The sequence below is a fragment of the Lutjanus erythropterus genome, chromosome 17 (assembly GCF_056507025.1).
Source record: "Lutjanus erythropterus isolate fLutEry1 chromosome 17, fLutEry1.hap2, whole genome shotgun sequence".
In the NCBI taxonomy this organism is placed as follows: domain Eukaryota; kingdom Metazoa; phylum Chordata; class Actinopteri; order Lutjaniformes; family Lutjanidae; genus Lutjanus; species Lutjanus erythropterus.
The window spans coordinates 20894455-20912435 of record NC_139333.1 but is presented as its reverse complement, the minus strand read 5'-3'; the positions used below and the strand labels follow the sequence as shown (position 1 = coordinate 20912435).

General features: G+C 40.9%; 1 protein-coding gene across 1 annotated transcript in view; it reads left to right on the top strand.

The window, feature by feature from the left end:
* The first annotated feature begins 829 nt into the window (after nt 1-829).
* LOC146312159 (C-terminal-binding protein 2) overlaps nt 830-17981 on the top strand; it is a 133882-nt gene continuing 116730 nt past the window's right edge. Inside the window, exon 1 of the mRNA XM_084741685.1 lies at nt 830-1215. The gene's annotated coding sequence lies outside the window, so the exon portion shown is untranslated. The remainder of the gene's footprint in view (nt 1216-17981) is intronic.

Here is a 17981-nt window from a genome sequence, read left to right as displayed (position 1 = left end):
ATTAGATTTTGGAGGTCAAAGGTCATGGTGACGCTACGTCCGTCTCATTCTCATGAAGGTGAAATCTTCATAAGGAACAGCTGGGTGGAATTTCTTCGAATTTGGAACAAAGAAACGTCCGCTTGGACTCGAGGATGACCTAATTTGGAGGACAGAGGTCATCGTGACCTCACAAAATGGGTTTTTGGGTTTAACTCAAGAAATCTTAAGCTAATTCTCATAAAATTTCATACATGTTTAATGGGATAAAATTATTTTATATCCAAAAGGTTAAAGGTCAACGTTACTGTGACAATCATCTGTACTCATCATAGTCATAACTTCCATTTTGACAAAAAAAAATCCACTGAATACACTTAATAACTTTATTAAATTCCTTGCAGTTCACATCCATGTCTGCAGACATGGATGTGAACTGCAGCTTTCTAATGTTCAATGCATCTTTTTTTATTATGTTGCTAGAGATTGCCATTATGCGTTAAATGTGAAAAAAAAAAAGTGAGATTTTATTTGCTGCGATTTTGGTGAAGTGACCATTCAAGGAGATTTTCTCAGGTCAGAAATTAGAAACACTGACCAAAAAAAAGCACATATGCTCATTAATGGGGATAAAAACAAGAATTTGACCACATCATTTTTGCTAACCATGTGTGCAGAAGGTGTGTGTGTGTGTGTGTGTGTGTGTGGTAGTGGTGGTGGTGGCGGAGGAGGAGGAGGAGGAGGAGGAGGGGGCTTCTTCTTCTTCTTCTTCTTGGTTTATGTCATTGGTTTAAACGACCCAAGACCCCGCCTTGATAAAACAGGAGAGTTAGACAGTGTGTGACTACAGCCAAAGAGAGAAAGAGGGGGGGAGAGACTGAGAGGGAAAAAAAATAAAGCAGTGAAACAGTTAGACAGAAACACCTACTCGGCGTTTACGCTCGGCCGTATTTTAATAAACAAGGACGCGTTTGATTCACTGAAGCCCGTGAGGTTGTCACTCCTCTCCATCGACTCGTTTCTTCTCATCTTTCTGCGCTGTTTTTTTTTTTTTTTTTTTTTTGTAAACGGAGCGGAGGATTAATAAGGTGGAATCAGAATTTACTCCAAAATCTTCACATGAAACATTTCTCCTCCTCGGAGCGGATGATGCTGCCGCCGCCGACGTGTGCCTAAAAAAAAAAAAAGAAAAAAGTCGGCTTCTTCTCAACTTGCGATTTGACATCATTCACCCAGGTAAGACCGCATTTAAACGGCACGTTTAATTCAGTTTTGTGTTCCTAATGAGTTCGCTATGACTGGCTCGCCGTGTCGAGGGGGTTTCAGGTCCGCATACGGCTCCTCTCTGACCATGTGTGTCCACCTTACTGCGCCATGAAGATGGGGAATGGTCGGGTGGGTTGTTCACACCACGGGGACGTTATTTCTGACCACGTAAAGCTGGACATAACTGTCAAAATGTGGGCACGAACGGCTCGTTTTCTCCCTCCGACGCTGCCATTACGTTACTGTCCCCTCACCTTTACATTGCAAGGGTATTTCGGCAAAGACGCGGATTGTTTTTTTTTTTTTTTAGAACGCAACACAACGAAGAGAGACCTCGTACGGAGTGTGTGTGTCGGTTAAAAGAAAATAGGAAGTGCATTATTAGAGTGTGTGTGGACTGGAGTTGTGTGTGGCTTTCTAGCGAGGCTCCTAAATCCTCTAATTCCTCACACTTGACTCGACTGAGTGAGTTTTTGTGAGGGGGGGAAAAAAAAACAGTGTAAGACGTCAGCCTGTGTAATCTTCAGTGCAGCTCAGCCTGTGCATCTTTAAACACGAGTCATTACTGTGGAGCACATCTGCTGTCCGAGCTGCACCACGGTGTCACTGACCTCTCGCATGCATTTGCTTCTGCACAATCTTTTAGGACTTCTCTGCAAGTCTTAACTTTTTTTTTTTTTTGCCTCCTCATCAGGGATCCACGCATGATAAAAGCTGTGGATCAAACGCCTGTGCTTTTTGATGACATGCTCTCTGTTGTGGGTTTCAGATCTGCAGGTGGCCAAATAAAAGTGTTGGCTGTGGAGATACAAACTTATTAGCAAAAAAGAAAAAGCTCTCTTGTTGTTGAGTGAGTGAAATGCAAGTGAAACTGAGCTAGACGCCTCATGTTTAGGGAGATTATGTTCATTGTCGGTCAATCGGTTAGTTGTTTGGTCCTAAAAATGTTGTGTCCTCACATGTGTTGCTTTGACCACAATCCAAAGATATTCAGTCTGCTGTCTTAAAGGAGTAAAGAAACCAGAAAATGTTAACATTTAAGAAGCTGATATCAGAAAATTCTAGCATTTAAAAAATGAATGAATCAGTTAATAATAATCAATTATTCGCTGCAACTCCAATGGGGATTTTTGCCCCCGCCATGTGACTTTGAAAAGCACTGGACTGCTTCTTGTAGTTCCCACTAGAGTTGTTACGATACCAAACTTTGATGCAGTACTAGTATTAAAAAACAATACTGGATACTTCTGTCAATACCAAAGACAAAAAGAAAAAGAAAAACTCTAGGCGCCAGAAATATTACAAAAAAGTAACATCCACACAGTGCTGGCACATAAAGAAAGTCACTGAATACTATCTGGTTTTGCTGCAAGCGAAATTTCAGACAGGACAATAAAGACTGAACTGAGCTGAGGTCTTTAATGAGCACTTAGATCATGTTTTCTTTTTTATAGTTTCAGTACTTTCGATACTATCATTAATGGATATTGCATCATTTCAAACATGTGGTATCAAAAAAAGTGATGCAAGTATCAATACTCTGACAGGCTTAATGCTCTCTTGTTGTTGAGGGAGTGAAATGTGAGTGAAACTGAGCCAGTCCTCATGTTTATGGGGATGCCCCCGGTCATGGTCCCCTGGAGGCTCCAGGATGTGACTTTGAAAACCACTGGAGGAGAATAATGGACTGCTTTTTGTAGTTCACACTCCTGCTGCATCTTACGCAGGCAAATTCATCTTGTTTATAGTGACTGAGCTGATATTTACAGTGAGGTTGTCAAAGCTATTGAAGTAGAGATACTTTTTTAATACTGCACGATTAAAGCGATATATTATCTGTTAATTATAGCAGGGGGTTTCAGACTTCTCCATTAGGGATGTGAATGATTAATCAATCAGCTGCCGTTAAGAATTTAAGTGATTAAAATGCATTAATCGATAGTCTAGAAATGGCAGTGATTGTGCCTCATTTGACATTGTTTTGTCTAGCGGGGTCATTTGTTGAATAAGGAAACTTTTGCATCATTTTTTAAGAAAAGGAAAATGAGAAAAAATCATGTTCACTGTGTTATTAATAACAGATCGATTAATTGACTGATAGTGTTTTCAACTGTTGGTTAAGGAGGGTTTTTCTCTGTTTTTAGGGTTGAAGATGATAAAGTCTCCGCAGTAAATCAGTGATCAAACTGGAGTCACTATAAATCACAATCAGTCGAAACTGCTAATTCTGTTTCTACCATCTTTGTTGCAGCTTACAAACATGTGATCAAAATTAAAATATTATATTTCTCTTTTACAACCCGCTCAAGAACCCCTGTTGGTAAACCAGTGAATTAGAAGTATTTAAAGTGCCAAAGAATAAAGTTATGGGGATAAAAAAAAAGTTCAAAGTGCTCATTCAAGACCTCAGTTCAGTTCAGTCTTTCGTTTCCCTCCTGAAATTTGGCTTGCAGTATGAAAAACTCAATAGTGTTCAGTATGTTGTTTTCTACCGGCACTGTGTGCAGGTTGTTAATTTTTAAAAAGTTCAACAAAATCTGATCACGTGTGCCTCTTTTTCTTTTTGCTGTTGTATCGAAAGAGATATTGAGTATTGTTTTCTAGGCTGTCTTTATTGTCAACCCATCCATATACAAGTACAGGTTTGGGATGAAAAACATCCCGGGAGCCTATGGTGCAGCGGTTAAGCAGGTAAAAACACTAGACGGTGCTTGACAAATACTCAACAACCTGAGCAAACCTGTGCATAACATAAAGATAAACAGTGCAAAAACAATGTGGATTATAGACTACAGACGGGTCAATAAGACAGTGCAACTGTAAGAAAACTTTTAAAACAAGACAGTTTAAAGTGTACAGCAGTGCAAGAGATTATGTAATTTAAGCACCGTAGCCGACTGTGTAAACTTAAGATGCACTTCTCTGACCGAATTTTTATGTTTACAGCCGCTCGTAGGTGCTGGCAGTGTATGAATGAGCCGCTAATTGCCTTGTGTTAACTTGTTAATTACACACACTAAAGTATTCTTACACATTATTGGGCTAATTAATTCACTGATTACTCCCGAAAATATGACAACAGGACACGTGTTGGATTAATGAAGAACCGGAGTTATCTTAATTTCTTATCACTCATCATTAACGACATCACTCCGAGTCGTTTGATGATTTCTATCCTGGTGCAACGCCTAAAAAAAAATCTTTTGCAAATAAGAAGTTGGAGAATTTGTTTTTGAAGCCTGAAAGCTGAACAGAGGATGACCTTGGTGAAGCAGCTCTTTGTCTGTCTAATGCGTGCCCATGTGTACGTGTTGGACAAGGAAAGGGGTGTGTGTGTGTGTGTGTGTGTGCCTGAAGGAATATAAGGCCACTACAGATGTGTGTAGCCAGGACATCTGCTCTGTTGTCGGCCATTGTCAAGGAAGCAGTTAAGATGGTGGGCAGCTCAGCACAACAGAGCTCCCTTGTCAGAAAGCTCCATTAAACTGCCCCAGTCACAAGTGGTCGTAACACTGAACAGTGCATGCCAGGTACATTCACAATCATTACTGCTCCACAGTGGGGTTTTTTTCTTCTTTAATTGGAGCAATCAATTCTTCATTCATAACCAACAAACTTGCCATACATAAGTGGTGATAGCGACATTTTTTTGGCAGAAACCCCCACTTTTTTTCTGCTTACCTTCCCACATTGTGAGACAGTGTTATCATTTAGAAAGTCGTATTTCCAGAGAGGAAATTGAACAGACTCAGTCAGTCGACCCCGTGAAGAGGCTGCCCTCTGCCATCCTCTCCTGTGTTGCCGAGCAGCACCCTATCACTCAAGGCAATTGAACGTCTCTGAGGGGACCTCTGTTAGCCCCGTGCAATATTTATTACCATCCATCATCCCGAGACTCTCGCTCTACGGGTGAATAACAGTGGCTGCTAAGTTTCTGTGTTAAAAAGTTCCCTCGCCAGCGACCATTAGAAGGGATTTATGGGAGCAGCTTCCCTAGAAGTGCTGCGGAAGCGAGACGGAGCGTGTTTTAGAGTCGCTGCGCACCCCGCTGGGCCGTGGTACCAAATTGTCATGGTATAAAATTCTGACTGGTAGAAGAGCTGCCCCGAACTTCCTTTTTCCACTCCAAGTTTGTCTTCTTAATATGTTTTAGTGCTCTAGTTAGTCAACTGGCAGAAAATAAATGTGTAATGTCAGCTAATTCATTTTTAAAGTAATTTATGAAAGTAAAATACCAAATGTTTGCTTACTCAACCTCTTAAAGCCTCTTGAAATTTGGCTTGAAATAGAAAAAAAATGCATGTATGATATTAAAGTTGAGTGCCTCCTTAAGATTTGACTGAAAATGAATGTTCATAACTATTAGAAAACCTATTCAGAAACATTTAGACAATTTCTCAAGACTGTGTGTGCGTTGCGATCCTGATGTCTCCCTCAGGACTGCTGGCATGGAAACCAAGCAGTGTACTGCTGTGGACAGGGGCAGCAGCAAATTTATTTTAACTGCTTAAAAAAGGACCTCCTAAAAAAAAAATCAATATCAGTTTTAAGTGTATACGATAAAACATTTTCACAACCTTTTTCGATGAGGAACTGAAGCCGCTGTCCGTGCTTTGTTCAAGTCCAACAGACTCCTTTGACAAAAACAGTAATTAAACCACAGGAGCTGCTGGATTACCACTGCCTCAGGTCGGTTAGTTAGTTCTTGTGTGAATCTGGGGTTTTGACATATTAGTTTGGAGCCAGAAAGATGATACTTCCTGTGGACCAGCAACTCCTGTGTGCACTGAATTCAAACCCAATATCAGGAAAGTGGACAAAAGCTTCAAATTTGCATTAAAACTAATTTCAGCTACTTTTTAGATGCTTATTAATATGCACACAAGACTCCAAATGACATAGTTGGAAGGCTGTTGCGAATGTTGAGTTAATTAATTCACATAATGTCATGTATGTAATTACACTGCGTATTTTGGTCGTCCCTCTGGACTGCACAGTGGTTCGTTGTTGCATTGGGCCTTTTGAATTCTTTGTATTGTTCTGTTGATTTAAAAAAAAAACGAAGTAGAAGCTACAAAGGATCAGTATCAGCTGTGTTTCAGCTGTTGTGCATCACAGATGATTGGCAACTGGTATCAGCGGTGAAGAGACTCGACTGGGGCATCACTAGTAATTAATGAAAGTGATTATCGGCTGCAACATTACTTTGTTCTGTCTAAACAAGCAAAATGTGCAGTGCAACAGCCCATAGTCATATTGCAGCAATATGTACATTTACATTTCATACATCATTGCGATATTATACATATATACGTGGTTATTTGATTCATATTTACGGCTTTATGAAGGCAACAGAGAAAGCAAACACTTCTCAATCTTCTGTGCAGTTATTTCCTTTGTGGCAAGTCTCACAGCAGAGATAGTGATGATAATGATCTTGTTCACCACGCTCTTTAATAAGGATCATGTAATGTATGCATACTGTGCTACTGAGCTGGTAAATCCAGCCTCCGTGTCCTTTGAATGAGAGCGAGCGTATGTTGTGTGAAAATTAGTATATCTGTGTGCGCTCACTACCTCTCGATATAGTCTTTGATCCTGCCGAGATGAGATGGATTCTCTTTTTTTTTGTTCTTGAGTCTTTCCACTCTGTTTGTTTGTCAGAGTTGAAAACAATCGGGATGAGTCTGATAGCGGAGTGAAGCTATAGAGACGGGGCAGCAGCGCTGTAAATGAATTCCTTACTGTGCTCCTTTTAGGTCAATTTGAATATGTGTTTTTAATTGGTCTCTGAAGGCTAAGACTTCTCTTTTCTGCCTTCCTCAAAAGTGTCTGCATGATGTGACTGTGTTGAGCTGAGGAGCCCGGGAGCAACGGTGTTCATTTGAAGCCCGGCGAACATGCTCATTATCTCCAACCAAAGGCAAGATTGATTTAGCTGAAAGCTGGGGTAATTTTTGAGAAAAAAAAAAACCAAAAAAAAAAAAAACACCGAGGTAGAACTGTAAACTGATCAAGACAGTAATTCTTTGCTGCGGGTCGCTCTCGGTCAAAGCGAATAAGTTGAAAACAGAGCGCTGCGGTGGAAACTACTCAGTATCTCCACTACTCACAGCAACTAAAGGCGCCATCAGTCAGCCGGAGCTCCTCTCTCATGGCTTCAGAACTCCTCTAACCTTTTAGAAACGGTATATTGAAAAGATATCTCAAAGAAGCATTTTGCTTGTCGTTCTTTGCTTTCTCCTGAGGCATCTTCATTTTTTAGCACATTGAAGAGTGTGTTTGTGACGTGCTGGTGGGGAGGGGGCTATCAGATTTTTTCCCTCTGTCATCGCTTACTCCCCCATTGCTATAATTTCATTGACAGTGGCAGCGATTGTGTTTTCTGGAGCTACACAGGGGTAAAGGATAATTGGAGCCGTGAATGTCTTTTTCATGGTAACGGGGAGAGTGGAACCCTGTGCCAGCGCTATTCTCTGTACCGTACAAAGGGACAAGATCCAGCGATAGCAGGGCTTGCATAAGAGATCTACAGTATTCTGTAACACAAACAGATGTATTTTAGTCTGGCTGAAAAACTAGTCGAGCTGAACCTCATGTGGTTTCAGCGTTGGCTAGCAGATAGGAATTTTTTCTGCAGTTATTGGATTGGATGTAACAGCCTGTGCTTTTATCTTGCACCACTCTACATTAGTATCAGGGGAGAGCGCGGCAGCCATGTAATAAAGTGGAAGTACATTGTCTTTCAGCCGTGTAAAAGGTCAAATAACTCCTGTACTTTTGGCCCCTGTTGGCGATGTCAGAGACGGTCCTGTTAGCGTTAAGGTACGGTGTCGTCCGGCAGAGCGGCAGCACAGCAATTAGAGTTATTAATTATTTTCTTACAACTTAATACTCTTTCATTTAATGCATATTAATTGATGTGCTCCCGAATCCACACTCACATAATCCACCAAGGATTTCTCAAAGGCAAGCACAAAAGGCTTTTATTATCTTAAGGAGGAAGTGGTCTTTTGGGACGTAAAGTGCCCCTGCTCAATTGTGTATTACATTATGAAACAGACGTAAGTGAAATGAAATTACAACGTATCATCAGCACGGTGAAGGATCCTATTGAATAATTACCTCGGCAGAGCCATTGTTGTAATGTCAGACCCGTTCTTTCGGATGTGATGGGGGGGGGTGCGAAGTCCTCATGCAAGGGAGTAAAAAGCAGTTTCAAGGTTAAACTGTGTGAAGGCCAAATGTTTGGGGAGGGTGGATTAATTTCATGTCCCGTAATGTGATTTGTAATATCTCCTCCTCTCCTGCCCTTGGTTTCTTTGGAGATGTGTGAGCCTGATGAGAGCTGAGGGCAGGGGGGCTGCCGTAACTACCGCCTGCATTTATAAGTGTTTACAGGACTACTAAATGGAATTATGGGAGATGATGCATGCTTACAAATTCACCATCATTCCCAGACCCCTGCCTCATTACTGAATACAAATTCAGTGCATATCCTGCTGGTGCACAGTAGAGAAAATTAGCTTTCTCTCATACATGCAAGCACGCACAGACACAGGCTCTTACATAAATACATACAAACGTGTAAAAACACAGGATGGGGGGTGGTTCCAGGAAAATCACTGTGCATCATTAATTGCAGGGCAGGCTACGACGGAGGGAGAAGGACCACCATGATAACAGCAGCGAGATCCCTCACCGCTCAGGCGGCCTAAGAAGCCTGCTGTACTCGACACTTTATCACAGTATCTGCAGCTCATCCTTGCGTATCTGCATATCAGCCCAGTTAATGAATCTGCTGCCTTGTCTGGTTTTCTGGTGAATTCTGTGTAATACAAATGTCTTCATAGATATGCATGCATTCCATATAGCAGCGTTAACGTAGATGAATTTCAACAAGCACAAGGAAACCTCACAGTATGCGTGCAATATGAGGAAGTGATAAAATCAGAGATTGAGGTCGGCATAGGTAGTGAGTGGGTGGGCTGTAGGCTTCTCGTGGGGGGTGGTGTCACTGGTAATGCTTCCACCCCACTGTGCCTACTGTCATTTTCTCACTTTCCGCAAAATCTCACCGCTGACATGCAGCAACGTTAGTGATTGAGATACAGCGAAAAAGAAAGTGAAACACTGGTGCAGCTCAGATCCAGCGCCTAGATTATGGCTTCAGAATAAAATGTGATATACACGAGAGCTGGGACAATATGATTATCTCCCGATTTAGTGCTGTCACGATACTTGGGTGCAGATTCAGTATGTATTGCTACTCATAAGTATTGCAATTTGATATCATAATCTATTTATTTTGTTTGCCTTCTTAACACTAGACTATGAGAAAAAGTTGAATCATACACTTCTAGAGACTGTATATCATGATTCATGCTCACATTTATTAACATCCCTCACATATATCATTTAAGTTTTTGATTTTTACTGAGTTTGCTGTAGATTGAGTTAGCAATGTGAAGTTAGCAGCTACCAGTCCATTTCTACAGAACACAGGAAATATATGTCAGAAAATATGAGCAGACATGTTGTATGTTAAGCATATCAACTAAAATGGATCAGTTTGTTAAGTAATATTTCCACAATTGCAATGCTAATTTCTGTTAGCCATAAATAGGAATTACTATTACGTGTTAGCATCAAGCTAACCAACTATTGCCTGTTATTTTATATATGGACAAAACAAGACTTTTGAGGATGTCACCTTTGGTTTTGGAGAAACACTGATCAACGTTTTCCCTCATTTTCAGATATTTTATAGGCCAAACAATTAATTGATCAATTGAGAAAATAATCAACAGATTAATAGAAAATGAAAATTATTGTTAGTTGCAGCCCTGAACTCATCAACAGCTGGCAACTCCTAAAAGTTTATCCATAAATCCTGGAAAGATACAGGTGTTCTATAAAAAAAAACAAGAATTTGAAGGACATAATGTGACATTTCAGAGGTTTTATACAATTCAGATAATGATCCATTGATTGACATTTGAGGATCAAATTTCTCTTTGTTTCAGAACATCATGGGGCACATGTGACATAGCTCGGTCACACTGCAGTCACAGCCATGCATTTTCTCAGTCTGATCTGCAGCTTACAAGGCTGAAAAAACTACTATAAAACCACTGTGAAGTACAGTTTCATGTGTAAAAGTTAAAATGTATGCAAACTGTTTTACTGTATTGTAACTTCAATCTAGGTGAGGTAATCTAGTCTTACTAAATAGCCCAACTAAACAGTGACACGTGAGGGAAATTTTCTTGCCCAGACTGGTTTTATTTCTTACCATTTAACTATATGGTCTTGTGACTTTAATTGTCGCTAATCCTGTCCAAGTAATTTTTTCCTTTTGTCCCCAATTTGGTGTGGTATTCCCCTTACGCTATAACTCCACTGATGGCCTGGGGAGGGTGTAGACAGCCATGTGACACCCACATCCTTTCACCTAACAATGAGGGAGGGCGCTCTGAGGTTCATCCAGTCCTCCTGCCCCCACCCTCCAGATCCCACCCACCACTGCGGAGCAAGGACACGAATCCTCAGTAGCCAAAATATGTTTGTTAGAATGAAATGTGTGAGCTAACAGCCTGTTGTGCTCCTGGACACCATCAGCAGAATGGTGCTCCGTGACAGTACGCACATGCTTGTGGACAGAATTAACTGACAGTCATGATGAATTTAGTACTAAAAAAAATTCAGATTGAATATTGTGTACCTCAGAGATGTCTGTCACACGCTGTCAATTGACAGTCGGCTCAAATATTGACAAAAGTAATTAGCTTCAAGTGGCCTGACCACATGCTCACAACAGCAACAGCAACAAGGGACAAAGTGACAGGTAGTCAGTTGTTTCATAGGAATTGAGAGTAAGGTTGTCATAAGTATTAATACTTTTGTCATCTTGGGTTTTGGGAAACACACTGATTGACATTTTTTCACAATTTTATGGACCAAACAACTATTCATTGACTGACTCAACTATGGAAATACTTGTTAGTTGCAGCACTACTTTTTTTCTACACGAAGCGGTATGCAGTCATGGTTTTTATACTGCTGTTGTAGCTGCTGTAGCTGCTAAACTGCTTAAACTGCTGTTTAAAATTATATTATCGAGACAAGGAGTGACAAGATGGTCATGTGATGCAGGGACTGAGCACATTAAGTGGACTTTTTATAAAAAATTATAAAATACAAAATGGACTGTCTGAGTTGAAGAAAATGTACTGAAGCAGTCAGATGGTGTTCTGTCTATACAGCCTTTCCCTGCATCTGAGCATTAGTCCTTGACAGTGAGCAGTTTTCCTCCATAGTGTAGTACAGTAGGTTTCCATCATCGCTGCTAGAACAACCTGCACAGTAAAGATTTGTGCGGTGTGACAGCTCCAGTGGGCGGTTTACAGTTGGGGTGATAGTTGAGCAAATGTAAGCAAACGTATGCATGCTTGGAAATTGGTTTTCTGCTCTTGCTTTCTATGTTGCTGTTGTGTCATAGAAGTGAATATGTGTACGGACCGAATTTGCCTCCTTTTGTTTTTTTTTTCTATTTGCATGCCCTGCCTGTGTCACGGTGGCTGCCTCAGTTTTCCACTGAAATCTCATCTTGTTCGCCGGTGAAAGGAGCAAGGAGAGAATCGCATACAAATGCTGTTCCAGGTGTCCATCGCAACATGTCTTAGCATTTAAAAACCTCTCGGGACATGCATTGTGTACTCTGCTGGGGATGACCCTCCCACCTTTACATGCACTTGCACACAAAACACTAAAACAATGCTTCCTTTTGGATCTGGTGCACTTGTTTCTCTGTGCATCCAGTTGCTGTTTCCTGCTGTGTTTCATTGAGCTCAGTATCGCCTTCCCTTGCAGTGAGGAATCTCTTATTTTTGGTTTCAGATTGCCTCCTCTCTCTGTGCAGCTGCAGTTTGATATAGAACTGAGGTTTAGCTTGTTCCACCTCTCACTGACTTCCCACTTTGGCCGATTATTAAGGCGTATTCAGACAAACAGCTGAGCTATGGCAGCAAATGCAGGCTTCCTCATTCATTTCAGTGAGAACACTGCATCAGTGCCATATCATCAACATGATTATGAAATGAGGATGACAAGCAAAATGTTTCTTTTTTGTAATATACCACTTCTGAAGGCCAGAGGGTACAAAGGAAGTCTGCCAAAAATGTTGCTCCTGGCTACTTTTCTTGCAGTCCATTGCAACAACACACTACTTTATCAAAGCCCTCTTACCAGGTACCTTGCAGCATTGGGCTAATATGGGGATTACCTGCTGAGAGTTTAGATGTCAGAGAAAATAATTGGAGCTGTGAAAACTTTCCAGAGTTATACAGACCTTCCTCAAAGGTGTGGAAACACCCCATGTGGGGTCTTGGCATTTGAAAGGCTTTCAAACTGGACTTCTTGCTTTTTTTATTCTTTCCTCTACCTGTACCCTGCACAGTACCGACACAAACGCAGCCCTGTAGTGTTATTGCCTGCCTAAGACCGTGGTTAGTCAGGAGAATGAAAGGACCTTCTGCAGTCTCACACTTTTGAAAAGGGTTGTTCTGATGTGATACCAAGATTGGATGCCTTGGATGCCTAAAATGTGGGATTGGCATCGGTGAGTACGCAAGTCTTTGACTTGTCTTTCCTTTGTCATTGTCGATTGAACTGAACTGATTTGGGTTTTTTGGGAAAACAAAATGGACTCTTTACTGAGTGGTTTGACTTCTGAATTTTTTTTTTTTCAGTATCAGCCGATATGCAAAGTTCAGGGATCGGTATCAGGAAAATGTTGAAGAAGAGTTGAAACGGGCAACTTAAGTTTGTAGTAAATAGGTTTATATTTTTATGTTATGAAACTACTTTGAGTGCATGAAGGGGAGCTGAAAAATTAAATGAAAGATTTGTATCATAATGTATAATGTTAATTTGCATTTTGTTAAACTGTATTTTATAAAATCGGTATCGAGTTCAGGCACTGGTATTGTTCCTGGTACCAGTATTGAAATTTTCTGAACAATCCCTGGCCCTAATCACAACATCTACTTTCTAATCTCTTGTCCTCTTTTGCCTTTTCTCCTCCTCCACTGCACGTATCCATCTCCATTCCCCCTCCGCCCTACTGAAGGTCTCATTGCTTATGTAATGTCTCTAAACATTTGTGCAGCATTAGGGGAAGTCAGGCATGCCAAAACTGTGCAAAACGTCCCTCTGTGCACCCCATAGAGGTGGGACAGATGGCAACCCTCGTTCCCAGTCTTGTAAACTGCCTGTGACAGGAGAGATGGCACATACACAGCTGAACTAGGGCAACGCTAACTAAGGCTTTACAGACAGTGGTGGACACAGTTGCATGCACACTCATCAGTGAGATGCTTATTATCAGAGCCATAAAGCATCCCAGTTTGCTTCTCACCACATTGTTTTTGCCTGTTAATTACAGCATAGCGTTAATTGATTGCAGATTCATGAGAAAAGTTGATCATCGCTGTAAGTGTTGTTCCACCTGTGATCCAGGTTGCAGCTCGGCTATAACGGAGGCTATCAGATTCTCGCATGAGATCATCCATCACAACGTTAAAGAAGGTGACCCGGAGTTGCTTTCTAATTCAGTCGTTAATCACCGCCTCAGCAGAGTGTCGGGCACTTTCACTTTGTTCCCCTTTAACAACTCTCCGGGCAGAGTCCATTACTGAGTAAACAGACAGTGAAACACTGAAGAAATGAATGAAGATGCCCGGCGCAGAACCCCCAGAGGTGAGATCAAATGGCAAGCCCGGTGATGATGAGGGATGTTTATGGCTGGCACTCTATTAAGAGGAGGCCCTTCCCTGCTGGCGCATAATGAACATCTACCTTGTGAAATGGTTGCTCCGAAGCCTTTTCCTTACACTGAATTACCGGTCATTTTCATCAAAATGTGCCCTAATTGCTCTCAGCGGCGAGTCAGGGGAAGGGCCACTGATAGAGAGAATGAGTTTTAGGGTAACTTGGCAAGGTGACTGGCTTATGGCAACATTAGCCGTGTTGATTTGAATAAATCTCCAACGCCATATTTCCCCCTTTGTATGTTAATGAAAGCCAGTTATGTCCTTAGAGGATGATATTTCAGGCCTGAACTCTTCTTCTTTTTTCTGTGCACACGGTAACGCCTCCTCCAGATGTCCCCCACTGCGGGAGGCTGTGAGGCACATGCAAAAGGCTTACCGCCAACCACACACACACACAAAAACACACACACGCTCAGCTCATCTCAGGGCGGGGGCACTTGAGCTGACCTGTTACGAAATAAGCCAAGAGCAATGATAGGAGAAATAAGACGGCAGAGTGGTTGTTTCTATCAAGAGTTAAATATTGCTGACAAAAAGGGCAGAGCTTGTGTGTGTTGAGGGGAGAGAGGAAAAACATCTCAGAAAGGAGAATGTTTTCGGAAACCACAGACACTGTACCATCTGCACACGGCGGGGTGTATGAGCGACACTGGACTACTGCTGTGAGGAACTATTGCATTGTTATTAAATGGCTGTTGCCTCACTGGCAGCCATATTAAAGCCTCAGATCCTGTGCCTGATGCAAGGCAACGAGGAAAAGAGAAGAGAAGAGAAGAAGAGGAGGAGGGGGGGAAAAAAAACTTAAAGAAAAAAGAAAAAAAAAAAGCCCCAAACCAGCCTGGCCTTCTGGACATGGTGACACGATGTGCAGCTGCGATGGCACAGATTAAAAGATGGCAGTACAAACTTCTTCAAAATGAAAAGGCAGAAAAGAGGCTTTTCTTTCACTCTCTTCTCTTTCTCCTCTAACCTCTCCCCGCCCACCACCTCTATTGGCTCAGCATCTTATACAAGGTGCAGCGAGAGGACGGCTTTTTTTGTACTCAGGAGCTGCGTCTTAAGAAATGCAAATTTAGCAGCTCAATCCATACCAGGTCTTGTTGTGGGGGTCAGACTTTTCTTTTCTTTTTTTTTTTTACATTAAACTTTCCCGTATGCTCACCGTGTTAACTCAAGTCGCTCTGTATCCCTCAAGCAGTTCATCTGCAAAATTAATTTAATCTTCCACTCGCTATACAGTCGTCTCCTCTTTTCATGGCTGAGGAGTCTGGATCCACTCCTGCCTCAGCAGCGTGTTGACTTATTGATGCTTGGTGCCCTTTGTGCACACTGAACTAGTGGCAGACAGTGCATGAAATGCCACTGAAGAGTAAGAGTTGATTAGCTCCTCTTGCTCTCCCTCATCTCATTCCCTCACACTCAGGGCAGTAAAACGACGCTTGAGACTTCGCACTCTGCTAACAGTTTCTTGTTAACTTTCTCTGTGCCAGAGGTTATTAAGATTATGTAGGATTTGAATGCATAGTAACTGAATTGTTGTCTCAGACTTGTGCCAAGATTTCTGTGCAGCTTCTGCCTGTAGTGAAGGAAGATTTTTGTCTTTCCCCTAAATGTTAGATGATTTTTTTTTTCAGCCAATACTCTTAAAAGGTAATAACCTGCTTCTGATAGCCGATATCAATAAGATAACTGATGATTCCCCTTTTTTGTATTTTCAAAAGAAGTTCATATAACCTACAGTTTATGCACACCTGAGGGTATATAAGCCAAGATGTATTGAGCAAAGATGGGCTATTTTATATTCCATAGTTCTGACTGAAGTCAATATTACTGACATCGCGATTACATCAAAACAGTTAAAATGTTCATTTATTTTCTCTATCAACCTTCACAAACACACTGGATTTTGCTGAACATTCAAATTAAATGCGTTGACAAAAATCTGTAAAAGAAGATATTATCAAATTATCAGAATAATAAATAGGAATGTAAATTTCCCATTATGGCCCCTATACTTATTGTGCATCCCTAGTTTCTGACCCTGAACGAACAGGCTATATAATAACTGTCCAGCATTACTATTTTGTCCAGTCTAGTCTAGTAATCTCTCGAGCTTTTCTTCAGTCTACAAGGACAGATTGGGGCCTCGGTGTTGGAGAAATTATAACTTCTTTTTTCTTATTTATTATGTTTATCTGTTTTCTCAGCATCCTTTTTATGGCTTTACTTAGAAGGAAAACATACATGTATTTAGTTTTTCACTCAGATTTCAGATACCACAACTATTTTTTCTGAGACTTATTACAGCTGCAATGATTAGTTGATTTATTGATTAGTTGTCAACTATTAAAATGAACTGCCAGCTACGTTGATAGATGATTTATCATTCTGAGTCTTTGTTTTTTTTATGAAAAAATGCCGGAAAGCTCTGATTTCAGCTTCTTGAATGTGAATATTTTCTGGTTTCTTCAGCCTACCGTGTCAGTAAACTGAATGTCTTTGGGTTGTGGACAAAACAAGACGTTTGAGGACGTCACCTTTGGCTCTAGGAACCATTTTTCACCATTTTCTGACATTTTGCAGACCAAACAACTAATCGATTCATTGAGTAAACAATCAAGAGATTAATCGAAAAACATTAGTTGCAGCCCTTCTCCTCACTGTGATTATTCTAACGTTTGTTTAAGGCAGTGTATAGAAACTAGTGCTGCAACTAATGATTATTTTCACAGTCCATTAGTGTTGATTATTTTCTCAATGAATCGATTACTCGTTTAGTCTATAAAATGTCAGAAAATGGTGAAAAATATCGAGCAGTGTTTTGGCTACAACCCAAACACATTCAGTTTACTGCCACAGAGAAGTAAAGAAACCAGAAAATATTCACATTTAAGAAACAGATTTTTTTTTTTTCTCGTAAGAAATAACTCAAGCTGATTAACCAGAGGCTTCCAGAGTGGGAGGCGGGCCTCCCCAGGGCTACTCCAGACAGTTTCAGTGCAGACTCAGTGAATTGCAATGAAAAAATATTACATTAGTTATTACATTAGTTATCAAAAAGATGTAACCTCAATGTGTGTGATCTGGTTGCAGAGATAGTCCAGAGATACAGTATTGGGGAGTGTTTTCCACTTTCCAAGAGTCAGAAACTAATAGATGCCTTTGGACAGACCTTTTTTATGTATTTGGTGTGGTATCATTTTATGTAAAACAGCATTTAGAGGTTATCTCAGCTCAGTTGTTGAGTGTTTTTGATCAAATAACATAATCATGATCCTGCAGGAATTGAGAAAACAATAGATTAATTGATTAATCATTGCAGCTGTAATAGAAATTAGTAGTCTAGGGCTGGGATTGATTTCTTTCTTCTTCTTTTTTTTGTTTACAGGAAGCTGTCATGGCTAGTGGCATGCAGCACGTTTACACATTGTTGAGCAGCATTTCTCCAGACTAAACTCAGGTTTAGGAGCCAAATGTAGCACCGGTAGCAAAGCTGGTTTGGTTGAGGATGCAGCAGCATTTGATAGAGAACATACAAGATGATTCTGTGCCAGAACAGGAACCAGTAATGGACTCATCACTGTCTTTACCTGCCCTCAGGAAATTGGACTCAAGTCCTCAGTGTTTTTCTGACTACAAGTAAATGATTGGGTAAAAAATAAACACATGCATGAATATTGAGGAGTACTTGTAAAAGTTGTAGTTTAGTGGCTGTCAGATCAGTAGTTCAGTCTTCCTTCTTCATCAAACTGCAAGGATTGAAAGCCTGTAAATATGCATGGGCGCTCGAACCTCCTCCGTTTTCCTGACGAAAAGTTTGCAAGGGCCCGATTTTTTTTTATTTTTTTTGGAGGCCGTCATCCCGCTTGACAGAACCTGACATTTGGAAAGGTCTGTGAGGAG